Source organism: Entelurus aequoreus, linkage group LG26 (assembly GCF_033978785.1).
Source record: "Entelurus aequoreus isolate RoL-2023_Sb linkage group LG26, RoL_Eaeq_v1.1, whole genome shotgun sequence".
Lineage (NCBI taxonomy): Eukaryota > Metazoa > Chordata > Actinopteri > Syngnathiformes > Syngnathidae > Entelurus > Entelurus aequoreus.
The window spans coordinates 9,318,810-9,342,270 of NC_084756.1; the positions used below are offsets into that span (position 1 = coordinate 9,318,810).

At 41.3% G+C, this 23,461-nt stretch overlaps 1 protein-coding gene across 1 annotated transcript in view; it reads left to right on the forward strand.

The window, feature by feature from the left end:
• Positions 1-1,158: 1,158 nt before the first annotated feature.
• Positions 1,159-23,461, forward strand: part of gli1 (GLI family zinc finger 1) — a 143,620-nt gene continuing 121,317 nt past the window's right edge. The window contains exon 1 of the mRNA XM_062038119.1: positions 1,159-1,199. The gene's annotated coding sequence lies outside the window, so the exon portion shown is untranslated. The remainder of the gene's footprint in view (positions 1,200-23,461) is intronic.

Consider the following 23,461-nt stretch of genomic DNA (forward strand, 5'->3'; position numbering starts at 1 on the left):
TTTCTGCTGCGAAAGCTGAGGGGATTATAATCAGAGGAAGGTTACATTTTAAATACAAATATTTACATTTCATATTTTTTTTTATCCTAGCCCTTGTTTTTGAAAGGTCATAAAAATATCAATAATTAACCGTTTTCAGCCCTAAATTAGACATAGCTACACTATATTGCCAAAAGTATTTGACCACCTGCCTTGACTCACATATGAACTTAAAATTCCATCCCATTCCTAACCCTTACGGTCTAAAATAATGTCCACATTTTGCAGCTATTACAGCTTCAACTCTTCTGGGAAGGCCAAAATGTCCAAAATGTTTTGGTATTCCGTAGCATTCAAAGTTCCTTTCACTGGAACTAAAGGGCCAAGCCCAACTCCTGAAAACAACCCCACACCATAATTCCATCCATCCATCCATCCATCCATCTTCTTCCGCTTATCCGAGCACGGGCGCGGGGGCAGCAGCCTAAGCAGGGAAGCCCAGATTTTTTATTTTTTTTTGTCATAAAGAAATACAATCATGTGTGCTTACGGACTGTATCCCTGCAGACTGTATTGATATATATTGATGTATAATGTAGGAACCAGTAATATTAATTACAGAAAGAAACAACCCTTTTGTTCGAATGAGTGTGAATGAGTGTAAATGGGGGAGGGAGGTTTTTTGGGTTGGTGCACTAATTGTTTCACAAATGTTTGTAGAAACAGTCTCCATGCCTAAGTGCTTGATTTTATACAACATGATTAGGACCCCTGATTCTCATCATTTGGATGGGTGGCCAAATACTTTTGGCAATATAGTGTATCTATCAAAGGAGGAAGAATAGTTTTTGTCCACTCACTGCGTGACTAACACGTGTCTTCAGGACACTGCTGAGTTCCAACATGATGACGCTGCAGCAGGTTTTCTACTTTATTGGACTTTCCCAACTACTGATTGTCTCGCCAGCAGTTCCCGTTATTCCTATTCAGCGAGGCGACAGGCAGTTGCTCTGCCTTGGCACATTTATTGGCCCCCATTAGGCGGCACCTGTAGTCCATTAAAGGCCCCTCCGACCTCTGACAGGCCCACATAGAAGTTGTTGTTTTTAAGACGAGCACTTCTTTTTTTTTTTTTCCGGAAAGGAAGCGGGAATGTGAAACATTTTTTTTTCAAGGCTAAAGGAACCTTATGAAATCATTGAAAGAGGCTCACACATGTGGTGAGTGGACACACTTTTTACTGTTGTACACCCCGAGTTGCTTACTACTTTCTTTAAGAAGCATTCTTGGGGAAGATTAATGTTGAGATGAAACAACAATAAGAGTTTTAGAATTGGAAACTATTGTAACGTGTTTGCTAGTATTGAAGTACCAAACCCAACACCAGTGAAGTTGGCACGTTGTGTAATTCGTCAATAAAAACAGAATACAATGATTTGCAAATCTTTTTCAATTTATATTCAATTGAATAGACTGCAAAGACAAGATATTTAATGTTCATACTGAGGACTTTTTTTTTTTTTTGCAAATAATCATGAACTTAGAATTTAATGGCAGCAACACATTGCAAACAAGTTGTCACAGGGGCATTTTTACCACTGTGTTACATGGCCTTTCCTTTTAACAACATTCAGTAAAGGTTTGGGAACTGAGGAGACACATTTTTGAAGTGGAATTATTTCCCATTGTTGCTCGATGTACAGCTTAAGTTGTTCAACAGTCTCCCTTCTGCTATTTTAGCCTTCATATTGCACCACACATTTTCAATGGGAGACAGGTCTGGACTACAGGCAGGCCAGTCTAGTACCCGCACTCTTTTACTATGAAGGCACGTTGATGTAACACGTGGCTTGGCATTGTCTTGCTGAAATAAGCAGGGGCGTCCATGGTAACGTTGCTTGGATGGCAACATATGTTGCTCCAAAACCTGTATGTACCTTTCAGCATTAATGGTGCCTTCACAGATGTGTAAGTTACCCATGTCTTGGGCACTAATACACCCCCATACCATCACAGATGCTGGCTTTTCAACTTTGCACCTATAACAATCCAGATGGTTATTTTCCTCTTTGGTCCGGAGGACACGACGTCCACAGTTTCCAAAAACAATTTGAAATGTGGACTCGTCAGACCACAGAACACTTTTCCACTTTGCATCAGTCCATCTTAGATGAGCTCGGGCCCAGCGAGGCCGACAGCGTTTCTGGGTGTTGTTGATAAATAGCTTTCGCTTTGCATAGTAGAGTTTTAACTTGCACTTACAGATGTAGCGACAAACTGTAGTTACTGACAGTGGTTTTCTGAAGTGTTCCTAAGCCCATGTGGTGATATCCTTTACACCAGGGGTCACCAACCTTTTTGAAACCAAGAGCTACTTCTTGGGTACTGATTAATGCGAAGGGCTACCAGTTTGATACGCACTTAAATAAATTGCCAGAAATAGCCAATTTGCTCAATTTACCTTTAACTCTATGTTATTATTAATAATTAATGATATTTACACTTAATTGAACGGTTTAAAAGAGGAGAAAACACGAAAAAATTGACAATTACATTTTGAAACTTAGTTTATCTTCAATTTCGACTCTTTAAAATTCAAAATTCAACCGAAAAAAAAAAAGAGAAAAGCTAGCTAATTTGAATCTTTTTGAAAAAAATTTAAAAAATCATTTATGGAACATCATTAGTAATTTTTCCTGATTAAGATTAATTTTGGAATTTTGATGACATGTTTTAAATAGGTTAAAATCCAATCTACACTTTGTTAGAATATATAACAAATTGGACCAAGCTATATTTCTAACAAAGACAAATTATTATTTCTTCTAGATTTTTCAGAACAAAAATTTTAAAAGAAATTCAAAAGACTTTGAAATAAGATTTAAATTTGGTTCTACAGATTTTCTAGATTTGCCAGAATAAATGTTTTGAATTTTAATCATAATAACTTTGAAGAAATATTTCACAAATATTCTTCGTCGAAAAAACAGAAGCTAAAATGAAGAATTAAATTAAAATGTATTTATTATTCTTTACAATAAAAAAAATAAATTTACTTGAACATTGATTTAAATTGTCAGGAAAGAAGAGGAAGGAATTTAAAAGGTAAAAAGGTATATGTGTTTAAAAATCCTAAAAATCATTTTTAAGGTTGTATTTTTTCTCTAAAATTGTCTTTCTGAAAGTTATAAGAAGCAAAGTAAAAAAAAATTATGAATTTATTTAAACAAGTGAAGACCAAGTCTTTAAAATATTTTCTTGGATTTTCAAATTCTATTTGAGTATCTGGTCCTTACGGGCTACCTGGTGCCCGCGGGCACCGCGTTGGTGACCCCTGCTTTACACACTGATGTCGCTTTTTGATCCAGTACTGCCTGAGGGATCGAAGGTCCGTAATACCATCGCTTACGTGCAGTGGTTTCTCCAGATTCTCTGAACCTTTTGATGATATTATGGACCGTAGATGGTGAAATCCCTAAATTCCGTGCAATTTCTCATTGAGAAATGTTCTTAAACAATTTGCTGACGCATTTGTTGAACAAGTGATGACCCTCGCCCCGTCCTTGTTTGTGAATGACTGAGCATTTCATGGAAGCTGCTTTCATACTCAATCATGGCACCCACCTGTTCCCAATTAGCCTGTTCACCTGTGGGACGTTCCAAATAAGTGTTTGATGAGCATTCCTCAACTTTCTCAGTCTTTTTTGCCACTTGTGCCAGCTTTTTTGAAACATGCTAAGTCTGGCCCGCTCCCCGATGCAGCTTGAAGATGGTGGCCATGTTTTTCATCCATTTTGCTAAAATGTTGCTATTTTATGTGCAAATATAAGACTAGAGTTTAGGGGGGAAAAAAACTAAAATCTACTGAAATTATGCAACTATTTAATTTTACTTGATAAGACATCTTAAATTAGGATTTCTTTATAATTGATCAGGACCTTTAAGATAGAAATAAATATTTTATTCCAAAAATAAAAAAATATTATTATTATTATGTATTATTATTATAATTAAATTCTAAGATTAAGCATCCTGGGGTTGTTTCAGAATCTTTAAACCAGGTTTTCTATGTGGGGGAAACCAAAATATCTTATTTCAGTAGTTTTTTCTCAATTTTAACATTTGTAAACTAGAATAGACCAAATGTTTTTATGCTAAGATTAAGATTATGCTGTAAAAATAAGTAAATAACTCTTAAAACTAGTGGCATTTCTAGAAATAAAATGTAAAATCTTGCCAAGCGGCAAATAATTTGCAGCGTACCAATTTTGCTGATGATTAATTTAAACATCCACAAATTATAGTGTGTTGTTTTTGGAGCACATTGAGCTGTGTGAGAAATTTCAAGTCAATCTAACTGATGGAGATAATAGCAGTGCCATGTTGTGTTGCATTTGTGAGAAAAATAATAGCACAGGCAACACAGTTTGACAAATTTTCCACCTTTTATGTACACGCAAACTAATATACTGCGGTCTTGTCAAATACCTGAGACAAACATTTGGCCAATAGTAGAAAATTCCACCCTTTGAATTGTTTTTTTTACGCCATGAAAGTATAGTTGTGATGGTAGAAGTAAAAGTGACTTCCTCCCCCCCCACATGGCTCGCCTTGTGTGTTCTAGCTCACACTGCTGCTTCCTGTGGGATGCAGCCCAGCCTCGGGGGCATCGGGGCGCTGCGTTTCCAACCACCGACTCCGTCCTTCGCATGCCGCAGCTTGTTGGACGCACTTAGGTGGGGGCGGGAGAGACGCACTGTTAAACAAAAAGTGTGTGCATAGAAGACATTTGTGTTTCTGTGACAGTGTGTGAGCTGTGGTCATTTTTCTGGCAGGGTTTTTTTTATCTAAGGATGTGATGAAAAATGGAATTTATTGGAGTTCACGGCGTTCCTGGTTTATAACTTGAGATTAGACGAAACGGCCCCCTTCTACACTAAGTTATCCAGGGTAAATCCCACCTAACCTTATCCTTTTCCACACACACACAATGCTCGTTTAAGACACCCTCCTCCCCCTCTGTCCGCCAGCGCAACGCGACCTAATACGCATGCGCGGAAAATGCGCACGTCATAGTCACCTCCAGTGTTGCTTTGTGTGCAAGTTCTTAAATTTAACTTATCTGAACAATATCCAGTGTTGTGGTATTTCAATTAACTGGAATCCAGTGTGCTGTGGGGCCCTCTTGTAGTGAATCACACCTGAGACATGATAAATTAATCAAATCTTTATTAGACACGTAAACAATGTGATAAAGAAGATTTGACAACAATCAAACTAGGGATCTAGATATCTGGTCAGGACACTCCTCACTCTTTTGCCTTCACCTTCATTGTCCATTCCTTTTTGGTGACTTTATATACTCTGGACCTAGACTTTGAGTCTGCGACATACATGGTGGACAATAACTGATACAGTCTGCTTTGCCAGTCCAAAAGCATTCGCCGTTTTCCGTAGTCTTCCCTCGACGGCCAGGTAATACAAAGCACACGCTACCTTTTTTATCACATCCACGGTAGCCCGCATTCTCGTTGACACTCCTTCGACAAATGGACAAAGTTTTTCGCTAAGTAGAATCACAGCTGACCTTGGAAAAGTTCTCTTGCCGTCTGAGAAGTGTTGTATCCCAAATAGCTGCAATCTCTTAAGGTATTCATGTTTGATTTCCACAAGCGTCTGTACATGTACAAACCCCGTTTCCATGTGAGTTGGGAAATTGTGTTAGATGTAAATATAAACGGATTACAATGATTTGCAAATCCTTTTCAACCCATATTCAATTGAATGCACTACAAAGACAACATATTTGATGTTCAAACTCATAAACTTTTTTTTTTTTTTTGCAAATAATTAACTTAGAATTTCATGGCTGGAACACGTGCCAAAGTAGTTGGGAAAGGGAATGTTCACCACTGTGTTACATGGCCTTTCCTTTTAACAACACTCAGTAAACGTTTGGGAACTGAGGAGACACATTTTTTAAGCTTCTCAGGTGGAATTCTTTCCCATTCTTGCTTGATGTACAGCTTAAGTTGTTTAACAGTCCGGGGGTCTCCGTTGTGGTATTTTAGGCTTCATAATGCGCCACACATTTTCAATGGGAGACAGGTCTGGACTACAGGCAGGCCAGTCTAGTACCTGCACTCTTTTACTATGAAGCCACGTTGATGTAACACGTGGCTTGGCATTGTCTTGCTGAAATAAGCAGGGGCGTCCATGGTAATGTTGCTTGGATGGCAACATATGTTGCTCCAAAACCTGTATGTACCTTTCAGCATTAATGGTGCCTTCACAGATGTGTAAGTTACCCATGTCTTGAGCACTAATACACCCCCATACCATCACAGATGCTGGCTTTTTAACTTTGTGCCTATAACAATCCGGATGGTTCTTTTCCTCTTTGGTCCGGAGGACACGACGTCCACAGTTTCCAAAAACAAATTGAAATGTGAACTCGTCAGACCACAGAACACTTTTCCACTTTGTATCAGTCCATCTTAGATAAGTTCAGGCCCAGCGAAGCAGACGGCGTTTCTGGGTGTTGTTGATAAACGGTTTTCGCCTTGCATAGGAGAGTTTTAACTTGCACTTACAGATGTAGCGACCAACTGTAGTTACTGACAGTGGGTTTCTGAAGTGTTCCTGAGCCCATGTGGTGATATCCTTTACACACTGATGTCGCTTGTTGATGCAGTACAGCCTGAGGGATCGAAGCTCACGGGCTTAGCTGCTCACGTGCAGTGATTTCTCCAGATTCTCTGAACCCTTTGATGATATTATGGACCGTAGATGGTGAAATCCCTAAATTCCTTGCAATAGCTGGTTGAGAAAGGTTTTTCTTAAACTGTTCAACAATTTGCTCACACATTTGTTGACAAAGTGGTGACCCTCGCCCCATCCTTGTTTGTGAATGACTGAGCATTTCATGGAATCTACTTTTATACCCAATCATGGCACCCACCTGTTCCCAATTTGCCTGTTCACCTGTGGGATGTTCCAAATAAGTGTTTGATGAGCATTCCTCAACTTTATCAGTATTTATTGCCACCTTTCCCAACTTCTTTGTCACGTGTTGCTGGCATCAAATTCTAAAGTTAATGATTATTTGCAAAAAAAAAAAAAAAGTTTATCAGTTTGAACATCAAATATGTTGTCTTTGTAGCATATTCAACTGAATATGGTTTGAAAATGATTTGCAAATCATTGTATTCCGTTTATATTTACATCTAACACAATTTCCCAACTCATATGGAAACAGGGTTTGTAGACGAAGGAGAAACACGGGCATGTCTGGATGACTCGCCTCCATAATTCCAGTGGTTAGCTCCGAGTTACGAAACCGCTTTATTATGAAGCTGGCTGTGGCGCGTTCTTTCTGACGTCACTTCCTGTGTGGGGCGCGGTCTTTCTGACATCACTTCCTCTCCGAACTCAGTTTGTAAACGATCAATGAGTCCATACAAAGCTAAGAGCCGGAGATTCAAGAAATACACGGCGCACTTACCCGTGTAAAAAATTATCCGAGGAGGGTTACCTTAAACGCCGGTTTAGCGTGGCTGAAACGGGGCTTAGGCTAAATAATTATTCCTTTAAGGGGTTCTCCGACTTAGTGTAACAAAAACGATATATGCGATGGCAACATCCTGAAGCCATTCTGCACTTTAATTCCAAATCAGTCCCAGCTTCAAGTTTGTCCAAGTGTCCTTTGGTGTGCAACATGCTGGTGAGCCATCAGGGCGGTCTGCTGGTGTGCGCGTGGGATGTTGGCTTACCGCTATATCATTGCCTTGCAGCTCTTCTGGCGGCTTGTCCCCAACACACACACCCATGCATGCAGATGAAACAATCTGTAATATTTATTGACTTTATTCGTCATACTAAAACATCTAATCTGTGCATAATTATACGTTTTATGGCAAGTCATGGCTGCCCTCAGCTTGTTACAGTGAATGTAAGAATATAACAGCACTGTTGGCGTTAACATAGGCGCCGAGCACCCACGTGGGATTGACGGCAACTTTCATTCTTTTACATAATTTTTTAAAATCAATCCTGTTGTTAATTTAGTGGCGTGTTTGGTCCGTTTCACATAATTAAAGAGTCACGGATCAAATAGTCTATAATTAACAAAATCTAACCAAGGCTTTATTGTGCCCGATAATGAACCAATGACACAGTCATCTTGACTTTGATCACATTGCACACGAGCGAATGAAGCGCATACTTACTCAACAGCCATACATGTCACACTAAGGGTGTCTGTATGAACAATGCCAACACTGTAATAAACATGTGCCATATAGTGAAACCACACTAAACAACAACAACAAACACATTTTGGAAGAATATTTGCGCCGCAACACAACATAAACACTACAGAACAAATTCCCAGAATTCCCTGCAGCACCAACTCTTCCGGGACGCTACAATATAAACAAACGCCTTTGGTGGATCTACACCTAACATCCACTGTAATGATACCAAGTACAATGGCGTATCGAGTCGATACTACTATGATTAAATCAATATTTTTTATCAATACAATATATATTTTTTTAAATTGATATTATGTTTATAAACTCAGGAAATACACTATATTGCCAAAAGTATTTGGCCACCTGCCTTGACTCACATAAGAACTTGAAGTGCCATCCCATTCCTAACCCATAGGGTTCAATATGATGTCGGTCCACCTTTTTGCAGCTATTACAGCTTCAACTCTTCTGGGAAGGCTGTCCACAAGGTTGCGGAGTGTCTTTATAGGAATTTTCCACCATTCTTCCAAAAGCGCATCGGTGACGTCACACACTGATGTTGGTGGAGAAGGCCTGGCTCTCAGTCTCCGTTCTAATTCATCCCAAAGGTTTAAGGTCAGGACTCTGTGCAGGCCAGTCAAGTTCATCCACACCAGACTGTGTCATCCATGTCTTTATGGACCTTGCTTTGTGCACTGGTGCACAGTCATGTTGGAAGAGGAAGGGGCCCGCTCCAAACTGTTCCCACAACTGTTCCCCATTCTTTCACAAATGTTTGTAGAAACAGTCTCCATGCCTAAGTACTTGATTTGGCCAATTGATTAGGACACCTGATTCAGATCATTTGGATGGGTGGCCAAATACTTTTGGCAATATAGTGTGTGTCCCTGAACACATGTGGACTTTGAACATGACCAATGTATGATCCTGTAACTACTTGGTATCAGATTGATACCTAAATGTGAGGTATCATCCAAAACTAATGTAAAGTATCAAACAACAGAAGAATAAGTGATTATTACATTTGAACAGAAGTGTAGATAGAACATGTTAAAACCGAAAGTAAGCAGATATTAACAGTAAATGAACAAGTAGATTAATAATTCATTTTCTACCACTTGTCCTTAATAAATGACACAATATGTTACTGCATACGTCAGCAGACTAATTAGGAGTCTTTGTTTGTTTACTTACTACTAAAAGACAAGTTGTCTTGTATGTTCACTATTTTATTTAAGGACTTAATTGCAATAATGAACATGTGTTTAATGTACCCTAAGATTTTTTTGTTAAAATAAAGCCAAAAATTAAACTTTTTGTTGTACCCTTTATTTAGAAAAGTACCAGAAATACTTTAGGTACCGGTACCAAAATATTGGTATCGGGACAACACTAATACACACACACCTAGCACCCACTGGCAGAAATGTAGATCGGCGCCTATGACTCTGGCCATTCAAAGCCCTGGTTGACCTGGTACTAGAAATAGTAAGCATGTTTTCGCAATGGAAATGCATCAGTATTGAGGCTGATTTTTCTTGTTAATAGCATAACTCAAAAACTACTTGATTGATTTTCATCAAATGTTGTGTGGAATTGTGAGTTGACCCAAGTAAGCAATTAGTCATGTTACAGTTGTTTGGTACACTGCAGGAACGGACGACACAGATTAGTTTCTTAGCAGCAAAGTTGGTTATTGTTGTTTTTTGGCGGCACGATGCCAATATGGTGGCATCAGTAATCCGATTAGTATTTATTGGCCCCCACTAAAAATACTGGATGAAACACCATCGCGTGTTTTTTTCAACCATATGTACTTATGGAAAGCATGAGCAAACAAGCGCGAGCCTCCCAAATCCAACATACCTCCACAGGTCAACAAGCGGGTTGTTTTAACCTCCGTCAAGTGGAGTTTGGGAGCGGGAAGAGGGGAAGGGGAGTGAAATTAACAGCTAGAAGATAATTCACTGAACTATCTCTCCTCTCAGCAAACACACAGTGAAGAGGAGAGGTTTTTTAAAATTGGAGTGCTAGCACCAGAGCTCTTCTGCTAACTGACCCGGGCCTCTGAAGAGCGGCCACATAACAGTGGCTTTTGTGTGCAGGAGGGTCTTTACATAACCCACATAACCAAGCACATTGTCTAGCAACCAGCCGGTTACTGAAGGGCCTTGTAAATGGAGAGAGGACAAGGGGGGGGTCTGCTGCCACCGAGGCCCAGAGGATGGTGGAGCTAAGCTAAGTGTAAAGAGATACCAGGTTTACCTGTTTTGGTTCAAACGTTTGTATTTTTCTAAGCTGAATTTCGCCAACGTAAACCGTTGCTCTGCCGCTCTCTGCCACAAAGCCCGGCCTTCTTCACCCCTGCCTTTAATGCTTGGGTCTCGGCCAGAATCCTTTGGAACTGCCCAGGATGTTGAAGTATATTTTTCCTCCAAGCTCCCAAGAGCTTTTCATCTTGGCTATAAATCGAAATTTTTCATAGATCCAATTTGAAGTCATGATTTTACTCCATTAAAGGCCTACTGAAACCCACTACTACCGACCACACAGTCTGATAGTTTATATATCAATGATGAAATCTTAACAATACGGCCGGGTTAACTTATATAGTGCACTTTTAAATTTCCCGCTAAACTTCCGGTTGAAAAAGCCTTTGGAGGATGACGTATGCGCGTGACGTAGCCAGGGGAACAGAGGTATGGCTTCCCCATTGAATACAATACAAAAAAGCTCTGTTTTCATTTCATAATTCCACAGTATTCTGGACATCTGTGTTGGTGAATCTTTTGCAATTTGTTTAATGAACAATGGAGATTGCAAAGAAGAAAGTTGTAGGTGGGATCGGTGTATTAGCGGCTGGCTGTAGCAACACAATAAGAAGGACTTACTTGGATAGCAGACGCACCAGCCGATGCTAGCCGCCAACCACATCTGTGTTGGGGTGAAGTCCTTCGTCGCGCCGTCGATCGCTGGAACGCAGGTGAGCACGGGCGTTGATGAGCAGATGAGGGCTGGCTGGTGTAGGTGGAGCGCTAATGTTTTTATCATAGCTCTGTGAGGTCCGGTTGCTAAGTTGCTAAGTTAGCCTTAGCGTCGTTAGCAACAGCATTGTTAAGCTTTGCCAGGCTGAGAATTATTAACCGTGTAGTTACATGTACATGGTTTAATAGTATTGTTGATCTTCTGTCTATCCTTCCAGTCAAGGATTTATTTATTTTGTTTCTATCTGCATTTGAGACAGATGCTATCACGTTAGCTCATGCTAAAGAGCTTCGTCGATGTATTGTCGTGGAGATAAAAGTCACTGTGAATGTCCATTTCGCGTTCTGGACTCTCATTTTCAAGAGGATATAGTATCCGAGGTGGTTTAAAATACAAATCCGTGATCCACAATAGAAAAAGGAGAGAGTGTGGAATCCAATGAGCCAGCTTGTACCTAAGTTACGGTCAGAGCGAAAAAAGATATGTATTTCACTGCATTCTAGTTCGTCACTCTAACGTGCCTCATCCACGAATGTTTCATCCTCACTCAAATTAATGGGGTAATCGTCGCTTTCTCGGTCCGAATAGCTCTAGCTGCATTGAAAACAATAGGAAAATATGAGGAAGTGAACAACTGACAACGTCACGCTACTTCCGGTACAGGCAAGGCTTTTTTTTATCAGAGACCAAAAGTTGCGAACTTTATCGACGTTGTTCTATACAAAATCCTTTCAGCAAAAATATGGCAATATCGCAAAATGATCAAGTATGACACATAAAATGGATCTGCTATCCCCGTTTAAATAAAAAAAATTCATTTCAGTAGGCCGTAACTACTATTCTGTAGCCCAATTACTTTTTGAAGCGTTTTAAGTAGAGATGTCCGATAATGGCTTTTTTGCCGGTATCCGATATTCCGATATTGTCCAACTCTTAATTACAGATTCCGATATCAACCGATACCGATATATACAGTCGTGGAATTAACACATTATTATGCCTAATTTGGTTGTGATGCCCCGTTGGATGCATTAAACAATGCAACTTTACCATGAATTGATTAACGTGGACCCCAACTTAAACACGTTGAAAAACTTATTCGGGTGTTACCATTTAGTGGTCAATTGTACGGAATATGTACTGTACTGTGCAATCTACTAATACAAGTTTCAATCAATCAATCAAAAACAAGGTTTTCCAAAATAAGAGAACAACTTCAACTCCAGTTATGGAAAAAAGTGCCAACATGGCACTGCCATTTTTATTATTGAAGTCACAAAGTGCATTATTTTTTTTAACATGCCTCAACACAGTAGCTTGGAATTTGGGACATGCTCTCCCTGAAATAATCCTAATACCCACTACAACTATAGGAAATACTATACTTTGACTTTCACAAAGTGCCTTATTTAAAAAAAATTTTTAAACATGCCTCAAAACAACAGCTACAAAAACAATGGAAGCACACAGCTTCAGTCCAGAGTATACTAGCGCAATCTTGAGACCTCCGAATTCGGGAGATGGGGGTGGAGGGGTTGGTGGTAGCGGGGGTGTATATTGTAGCGTCCCGGAAGAGTTAGTGCTGCAAGGGGTTCTGAGTATTTGTTCTGTTGTGTTTATGTTGTGTTACGGTGCGGATGTTCTCCCGAAATGTGTTTGTCATTCTTGTTTGGTGTGGGTTCACAGTGTGGCACATATTTCTAACAGTGTTAAAGTTGTTTATACGGTCACCCTCAGTGTGACCTGTATGGCTGTTGATCAAGTATGCATTGCATTCACTTATGTGTGTGTAAAAGCCGCATATATTATGTGACTGGGCCGGCACGCTGTTTGTATGGAGGAAAAGCGGATGTGACGACAGGTTGTAGAGGACGCTAAAGGCAGTGCCTTTAAGGCGTCCGGGTGGAAATCGGGAGAAATTCGGGAAAATGGTTGCCCCGGGAGATTTTCGGGAGGGGCACTGAAATTCGGGAGTCTCCCGGGAAAATCGGGGGGTTCAAACCAATACCAATAATTTCCGATATTACATTTTAAAGCATTTATCGGCCGATAATATCAGGTTTTAAGGCAAGGAAATGTACCAGGATGCAATGATCTCTTAGACCCCGTTTACACTAAGGATAAGGTTATCCAGGTTAACACTAGAAGTCCCAGCATTTTTCTGTCTACCTAGAAGACCCAGAGAGGGGCCATTTGGCCCGACGCTTTTCCCGAATACACTAATCACTCATTTTGTTATGGTAATGAGGCTGTTAGGGGCAGTTTGTCTAGGTAGACAGAAAAATTATACATGTGGGAAATGCCGAAAGGAGCAATGGCAGTGCCAGGATTGTGAGTGACTGCTCAAATGTATGTCAGTCACGTTTACATGGACATGGTTTTTCATTCTTTGTAAATATGCTTTTTTCTTTGTAAATTTTTTTTTTTAAACTATTTTTGGCACACAAAAATAACAATTGCTTCTGCAACAACCCTCCACACCAAAACTGGGAAAACAGTTGCTTTTTCATTCTTTGTAAATATGTTTTGTTTTGTATTTTTTTTAACAATAAATGTCAGAGTGTTGATCCCTTCATTCTGTTGATCCTTGCAAAAACACACACAACCTACCTCAGAACTAAAGCTTGAGCTGTAAGGTCCCCTCCCCCACACAGGCTCAAGTGGCCCCCTGCCGTGTGCCACTAACAGCCACATTTTCATAACAAAAGGAGTGTCCACAGGGGGGACTAGGGGTGAAATGACCCTCTTGTGTGTTGTCTAGGTAAAAAGGCCAATTGGCCCCTCTCTGGGACTTCTAGTGTTAAATCCCACCTAACCTTATCCGTGTCCACACACAACAATGCCACCGTTTAAGACCGTCCGCCGGCGCAACGCGACCTAATACGCATGCGTGGAAAATGCGCACGTCACAGTCGCCTCCAGTGTTGCTTTGTGTGCAAGTTCTTAAATGTAACTTATCTGAACAATATCCAGTGTTGTGGTATTTCAATTAACTGGAATCCAGTGTGCTGTGGGGCGCTATTGTAGTGAATCACACCTGAGACATCATACATTTATAAAATCTTTAATAAACACGTGAAAATACACAATGTGACAAAGAACATTTCACAACAATCAATCTAGAGATGTAGATATCTGGTCAGGACACTCCTCACTCTTTTGCCTTCACCTTCATTGTCCATTCCTTTTTGGTGACTTTATATACTCTGGACCTAGACGTTGAGTCCGCGACCATACATGGCGGACAATAACTGATACAGTCTGCTTTGCCAGTCCAAAAGCATTCGCCGTTTTCCGTAGTCATCCCTCGACGGCCAGGTAATACAAAGCTCACGCTACGTTTTTTTAATCACATCCACGAGAGCCTGCATTCTCGTTGTCTCTCCTTCGCCAAATGGACAAAGTTTTTCAGTAAGTAGAATCACAGCTGACCTGGACATTGGAAAGTTCTCTTGCCGTCTGAGAAGTGTTGTATCCCAAATAGCTGCAATCTTTTTCTCTTAAGGTATTCATGTGTGATTTCCACAAGCGTCTGTACATGTAGAAGAAGGAGAAACACGGGCATGTCTGGATGACTCGCCTCCATATTTCCAGTGGTTAGCTCCGAGTTACGAAACCGCTTTATTATGAAGCGGTAGCGACTTCTTTGTTCATTCACAGAATCCGGTCAACTGCTTTTGTTTTCACTTTTTCGAACTGGGTATGATAAAGATCACTTTTGACTTGCAGTGTAAACAGTCAGCTGGAAAAAAAATCTGATTTTCACAAATCTGATTCAGGCCACTTTGAACGTAGTCTGCTGGTCAGACGACGTGTTTCTCCCGTACACTGGGGGACACTTATTTCCTACTGCTTTTCTGGTTGACCTATGACGTCACACTAAAACAAGGCATTTTTACAAATCGCTCTTTATGACCGCAGACATTGACGAGTCTACAGTCCAGTTCTTGTTGTACGCTGTAATATTGGCACAGATTACAAATCTTTTAGACAGGTGTGGAAAATTAGCATTTACTTGCTGTCCCACTTAAGGCATCTGGTTTGTCCAATGTAACTGTTATGTCCATATCAAATAAATAAATACATTTTGTGGCTATACTGATGCATCAAGTAACTAAACCACAAACATGTAACTACTACTGAGAAGGTCTCTGAGTCCCTGGTTGCGGCTCCAAAGCAAAGACGGGTGGCAGAGTTGTTTTAAAGGAATTTTCGGGTGGAGAATAGAAAGAAAGCTTTCGAATGTCTCGAAGTTCATTTAATAAGGTCTGTGAACTGATGGAAGGACTTTTAAGTCCGAAGGAAAATACTGTTTTAAATGAGGGTTGCTATTGTTGTATCGCAGCTGGCCAGTTGTGTGGAATACAGAGGTATTGATCATCAGTTTGCATCGCACAAATGTAGCTGGAAGTGGTTTTGTTTACACCTGCTTCATTCTCTTCCATCTCACTCATATTCGTTTCTTGAGGCCCAATTAACTATCTTTTATATACATCTCCCTTTTCTTTCTCCCATTGATGCACTTCAAAATGCTACGTTATTTTCATTTGTGAAGCAAATACAGAGTCTCTTCATTCAGTAGTTGCTATGTTTTGATAAGGACAGAGAGGGATTTGGTCCTGTCAAGTTAAGTCTGCCTGTTTATGTATGAATACATTTGACCAAGACCCAAACTACTTTTTACTAATTGTAAGGCCATGTCTACACTAAGTCGTTTAACCCCTTAAACGAATAATTATTTAGCCTAAGCCCCGTTTCAGCCACACTAAACCAGCGTTTAAGTTTCCCCTCCTCGGACAAATTTTTACACGGGTAAGTGCGCCGTCTATTTCTTGAATCTCCGGCTCTTAGCTTTGTATGGACTCATTGATCGTTTACAAACTGAGTTCGGAGAAGAAGTGAAGTCAGAAAGACCGCGCCCCACACAGGAAGTAAGGCCAGAAAGAACGCGCCACATCCAGCTTCATAATAAAGCGGTTTCGTAACTCGGAGCTAACCACTGGAAATATGAAGGCGAGTCATCCAGACATGCCCGTGTTTCTCCTTCGTCTACATGTACAGACGCTTGTGGAAATCACACATGAATACCTTAAGAGAAAGCGATTGCAGCTATTTGGGATACAACACTTCTTAGACGGAAAGATAACTTTCCAATGTCCAGGTCAGCTGTGATTCTACTTAGCGAAAAACTTTGTCCATTTGTCGAAGGAGAGACAACGAGAATGCGGGCTCCCGTAGATGTGATAAAAAAGGTAGCGTGTGCTTTGTATTACCTGGCCGTCGAGGGAAGACTATGGACAACGGGGAATGCATTTGGACTGGCAAAGCAGACTGTATCAGTTATTAATAGTCCGCCATGTATGTCGCGGACTCAACGTCTAGGTCCAGATTATATAAAGTCACGAAAAAGGAATGGACAATGAAGGTGAAGGCAAAAGAGTGAGGAGTGTCCTGACCAGATATCTAGATCCCTAGTTTGTTCTTTATCACATTGTTTACGTGTCTAATAAAGATTTGATTAATTTATCATGTCTCAGGTGTGATTCACTACAATAGGGCCCCACAGCACACTGGATTCCAGTTCATTGAAATACCACAACACTGGATATTGTTCAGATAAGTTCAATTTAAGAACTTGCACACAAAGCAACACTGGAGGTGACTATGACGTGCGCATTTTCCGTGCATGCATAGTAGGTTGTGTTGCGCCGGACGGGGAGGGGGGAGGGGGTCTTAAACGGTGGCATTGTTGTGTGTTGAAACGGATAAGGTTAGGTGGATTTTTACCCTGGATAACCGGGGCCTAAATCTACAATTATCCCCCTAAAACTTCACTTTCTTTTTATTGCTAGTATTGAGGAGTGCTGCTGTCAAACCAAATTTGTTCATGCTACTAAAGAGAAACAATCCAGTTGATCATGATCTATAATTGATACATAGTCATTAGTTAACCAGCATTGTCTTTCAGCCGAGACTCACATTTTCTACAGGAATTCCCTCTTGTAGTCCTAACATTTGCAGAAAAAACGCTGTCGTAACTTGCCCATCATTTGTTAGTGTTAGTGTTTGAGAGTCTTCGGTTGTGATTCCGATACAGAGGCTCATTATCGGCCTCGCACCTCACCTCAGATCACATGATAACGAGCCATTTATCAGCGGCACTTGATGCACCTGTCATTATTAACAGCTCCCCGCCAGCACAGAGGAAGCTTTTACTGCTCCGTCCTTAGTTGTCACCATTGTCTGCCAATCCACAAAGACAATAGGTCCTGATGGCCCCCGTGGCCTCAGTGTGAGTCCCCGGACGGCCCCTTGTTGCGACATGCAGACTTTCTCGCTATTGTCATTGTAGCTACAGTATCAAGGAAGGGGGTGAAGGGGACAGTGGATTGGGGTTGTAGAGGAGCTTTGAAAAGATGTGTGAAATAAGAGTATGGGTATTAAGGGTCTTGGCTCAGTTGGGGGTCTTTTGTGCCAAAGGCTGAGCCCCCTACCGGCATCCATGATCTCCTCCATTGACACTAAAGCTGTGCTCTGCTCACTCTTCTTTTGTTGTTGTTGTCCTCTTTCTCTCGTCTTATTTTTGCATCTCCTTCACTTTCTTGTGAGTCTTTATCTGCCGAGGACGACTCCCTTTTTTTACAGTCAAAGGATTCTGGAGAGTCCTCAAAACATGTGCGCCAAGTAGTGCTGTTGGGTTAACTTTGATACAGTAGTACAATGACAAGTCCATTGTTTCTGTAGTACGGTACACTCATGAAGGATGTAACGAAACACACAACTACTGTATGTTTTGGTCAGTCGGTGTAAATTGTCACATTTGTGTCACTTTGTTTCAGTTGCTTCATTTTGTTAATTATTTCCATTAATTTAGTCAACTTCATTAATTGACATGTTAGGTGCTGTGATACGACTGCAACTGTAACTGTGTGTCATGTAACTAAGGCCATACACTAAGTCGTTTAACCCCTTAAACGAATAATTATTTAGCCTAAGCCCCGTTTCAGCCACACTAAACCAGCGTTTAAGGTGCACCTCCTCGGACAAATTTTGTATTTCTTGAATCTCCGGCTCTTAGCTTTGTATGGACTCATTGATCGTTTACAAACTGAGTTCGGAGAGGAAGTGACGCCAGAAAGACCGTGCCCCACACAGGAAGTGACGTCAGAAAGAACGTGCCACAACCAGCTTCATAATAAAGCGGTTTCGTAACTCGGAGCTAACCACTGGAAATATGAAGGCGAGTCATCCAGACATGCCCGTGTTTCTCCTTCTTCTACATGTACAGACGCTTGTGGAAATCACACATGAATACCTTAAGAGAAAGCGATTGCCGCTATTTGGGATACAACACTTCTCAGACGGCAAGAGAACTTTCCAATGTCCAGGTCTGCTGTGATTCTACTTAGCGAAAAACTTTGTCCATTTGTCGAAGGAGAGACAAGGAGAATGCAGGCTCCCGTGGATGTGATAAAAAAGGTAGCTTGTGCTTTGTATTATCTGGCCGTCGAGGGAAGACTACGGAAAACGGCAAAATGCTTTTGGACTGGCAAAGTAGACTGTATCAGTTATTGTCCGCCATGTATGTCGCGGACTCAACGTCTAGGTCCAGATTATATAAAGTCACCAAAAAGGAATGGACAATGAAGGTGAAGGCAAAAGAGTGAGGAGTGTCCTGACCAGATATCTACATCCCTAGTCTGATTGTTGTCAAATTCTTTATCACATTGTTTACATGTTCAATAAGGATTTCATTAATTTATGATGTCTCAGGTGTGATTCACTACAATAGGGCCCCACAGCACACTGGATTCCAGTTAATTGAAATACCACAACACTGGATATTGTTCAGATAAGTTAAATTGAAGAACTTGCACACAAAGCAACACTGGAGGTGACTATGACGTGTGCATTTTCCACGCATGCGTATTAGGTCGCGTTGCGCCGGCGGACGGAGGGGGGGAGGGGGTCTTAAACGGTGGCATTGTTGTGAGTGGACACGGATAAGGTTAGGTGGAATTTACCCTGGATAAACGGGGCCTGGCTTTACCATCCGCAAACACAAACTGGACCGAGGTTGATCCAAACTATTCCGTCGTAAACAAGTTGCAAGTTTGATTTAGGTATTCGGAATCTGCATTCATTCTCCTATACATCATTTCAGGGAAAAGCAATTACCCTATTTTTGGACTATACGGCGCACTTAAAATCTTTTCATTTTCTCAAAATTCGACAGTGCGCCTTATAACCCGGTGCGCCCAATGTACGGAATAATTCTGGTTGTGCTTACCAACCTTGAATCAATTTTATTTGGTACATGGTGTAATGATAAGTGTGACCAGTAGATGGTAGTCACACATAAGAGATATGTGTAGACTGCAATATGACTCAAGACAACAACACCAAAACTTTAAATGTTCCATTGAAAATATACAACAATACACATGCCACTCAAAAATCTGTCTCAGAGTTTTAGTACGACTTTGAAGCCGCATGTGTGTCAACGTTTTCACCGAAATACATGACAGTGGCATAAAAGATGTGGCCGTGAGGACAGGTTGTTCACCAAAAGAAAAGCACATTTTCAGGCCTGTCAGCCTCTAGTCAATTAGAGTGTGAGCCATCCGCTTTAATGGGGAAGGCCGATGGCGCTCGCCTCACTCCGATGGCCATCCAGCCAAAACCAAACATTGGACGTCAAAACTATTTGGCCAGGGATTAAAGTAGACAAGTGTGTGAACAAAATGAGACGTTAAGCACCGAGCTATGTCAAAGAATGGCTGAGCTATAAGAGGAGGTAATCTTGTCTTTTTGGTGAGTTCTGCTGGAAATATCAAAGTTTATTTATATAGCGCTAAATCACGAGTGTCTCAAAGGGCTGCACAAGCCACAACGACATCCTCGGTTCAGATCCCACATCAGGGCAAGGAAAAACTCAACACAATGGGCTACAATGAAAACCCTTGGAGAGGACCGCAGATGTGGGGACCCCCCTGGGCGACCGGTGCAATGGACGTAGAGTGGATCTAATTAATAGTGTGAGAGTCCAGTCCATAGTGGATCTAACATAATAGTGTGAGAGTCCAGTCCATAGTGGATCTAACATAATAGTGAGAGTCCAGTCCGTAGTGGATCTAACATAATAGTGAGAGTCCAGTCCATAGTGGATCTAACATAATAGCGTGAGAGTTCAGTCCATAGTGGATCTAACATAATAGTGAGAGTCCAGTCCATAGTGGATCTAACATAATAGCGTGAGAGTTCAGTCCATAGTGGATCTAACATAATAGTGAGAGTCCAGTCCATAGTGGATCTAACATAATAGTGAGAGTCCAGTCCATAGTGGATCTAACATAATAGTGTGAGAGTCTAGTCCATAGTGGATCTAACATAATAGTGAGAGTCCAGTCCATAGTGGATCTAACATAATAGTGTGAGAGTCCAGTCCATAGTGGATCTAACATAATAGTGAGAGTCCAGTCCATAGTGGATCTAACATAATAGTGTGAGAGTCCAGTCCATAGTGGATCTAACATAATAGTGAGAGTCCAGTCCATAGTGGATCTAACATAATAGTGTGAGAGTCCAGTCCATAGTGGATCTAACATAGTATTGTAAGAGTCCAGTCCATAGTGGATCTAACATAATATTGTGAGAGTCCAGTCCATAGTGGATCTAGTTAATAGTGTGAGAGTCCAGTCCATAGTGGATCTAACATAATAGTGAGAGTCCAGTCCATAGTGGATCTAACATAATAGTGTGAGAGTCCAGTCCATAGTGGATCTAACATAATAGTGAGAGTCCAGTCCATAGTGGATCTAACATAATAGTGTGATAGTCCAGTCCATAGTAGATCTAGTTATTAGTGTGAGAGTCCAGTCCATAGTGGATCTAACATAATAGTGTGATAGTCCAGTCCATAGTAGATCTAGTTAATAGTGTGAGAGTCCAGTCCATAGTGGATCTAACATAATAGTGTGATAGTCCAGTCCATAGTAGATCTAGTTAATAGTGTGAGAGTCCAGTCCATAGTGGATCTAACATAATAGTGTGAGAGTCCAGTCCATAGTGGATCTAACATAATAGTGAGAGTCCAGTCCATAGTGGATCTAACATAATAGTGTGATAGTCCAGTCCATAGTAGATCTAGTTAATAGTGTGAGAGTCCAGTCCATAGTGGGGCCAGCAGGAGGTCATTTTGAGTGGATACAGGTCAGCAGCGCAGAGACGTTATCAACTGATGCACAGATGAGTGGTCCACCCCAAGTCTCGACTTTGAACAGCTAGCGCATCATCTGTGGTCACCTATTATGTGCCCCCCCTCTTCACGACAGAGAAGGGGGCAGAGCAGAAAAGAAACGGCAGATCAACTGGTCTAAAAAGGGGTCTATTTAAAGGCTAGAGTATACAAATGCGTTTTAAGATGGGACTTAAATGCTTCTACTGAGGTAGCATCTCTAACTGTTACCGGGAGGGCATTCCAGAGTACTGGAGCCCGAATACAAAAAGCTCTATAGCCCGCACACTTTTTTGGGGGGCTCTGGGAATCACTAAAAAGCCGGAGTTCTTGGTACAATACAATCAGCAAGATAAGATGGAGCTAGACTGTTTAGTATTTTATACGTAAGTAGTATTACAAAGGTGCGTACCCATTCTAGTGGCCCAATTTTTTTTTTTATTCTTGTATAGCGTTGCAATGGTAACACAAAATGTACCCCACTTGAAATACCTCTTTTGCCCTGAACGAGACCTTTCCGACGGTATAACATATGTGGGGGTTTGTTGGTTGGGTCGTCGCTTATTATTACCCGCGAGAGTTACTGAATGAACATCCTCCAAGACTGACAATTGCATCATAAAAACCAGGGCATGGATTTTAGACTAAAACTGTTTTCTGCTCACTCCAGATTCCGGTTTCCTCTCATAAACGAGGAAATAAAATTGATTCGTTTTGTTTATCTCAAGTTAGCTTGAGATACACTATATTGCCAAAAGTATTTAGCCACCCATCCAAATGATGAGAATCAGGTGTCCTAATAAAATAATAAAATCAAGCACTTAGGCATGGAGACTGTTTCTACAAACATTTGTGAAAGAATGGGCCGCTCTCAGTGATTTCCAGCGTGGAACTGTCATAGGACGCCACCTGTGCAACAAGTCCAGTCGTGAAATTTCCTCGCTTGTAAATATTTCAAAGTCAACTTTATGATAGGAAAAGTGAAGAGTTTGGGAACAACATCAACTCAGCCACCAAGTGGTAGGCCACGTAAACTGACAGAGAGGGGAAGGGCATAGTGCAAAGACTTTCTGCACAGTCAGTTGCTACAGAGCTCCAAACTCCATGTGACCTTCCAATTAGCCCGCGTACAGTACGCAGAGAGCTTCATGGAATGGGTTTCCAAGGCCGAGCAGCTGCATCTAAGCCATACATCACCAAGTCCAATGCAAAGGGTGGGATGCAGTGGTCTAAAGCACGTTGCCACTGGACTCTAGAGCAGTGGAGACGCAGATGAATCCCGCTTTTCCATCTGGCAATCTGATGGACCAGTCTGGGTTTAGAAGTTTCCAGGAGAACGCTACATTTCAGACTGCATTGTGACGAGTGTGAAATTATGTGGAGGAGGAATTATGGTGTGTGGTTGGTTTTTCAGGAGTTGGTTCCAGTGAAAGGAACTTTGAATGTTCCAGGATACCAAAACATTTTGGACAATTCCATGCTCCCAACCTTGTGGGAACAGTTTGGAGCGGGCCCCTTCCTCTTCCAACATGACTGTTAACCAGTGCACAAAGCAAGGTCCATAAAGACATGGATGACAGAGTCTAGTGTAGATGAACTTGACTGGCCTGCACAGAGTCCTGACCTGAACCCGATAGAACACCTTTGGGATGAATTAGAACGGAGACTGAGAGCCAGGCCTTCTCCACCAACATCAGTGTGTGACCTCACCAATGCGCTTTTGGAAGAATGGTGTAAAATTCCTATAAACACACTCCGCAACCTTGTGGACAGCCTTCCCAGAAGAGTTGAAGCTGTAATAGCTGCAAAAGGTGGGCCGACATCATATTGAACCCTATGGGTTAGGAATGGGATGGCACTTCAAGTTCATATGTGAGACAAGGCAGGTGGCCAAATACTTTTGGCAATATAGTGTATGTTACAAAAACGAAACCTGTCCAGCCATGTGGCGTTAGTCGTCCTTCAGGGACACGTACTAATTGACTCTTCTCTCCGGGCTGGGCGA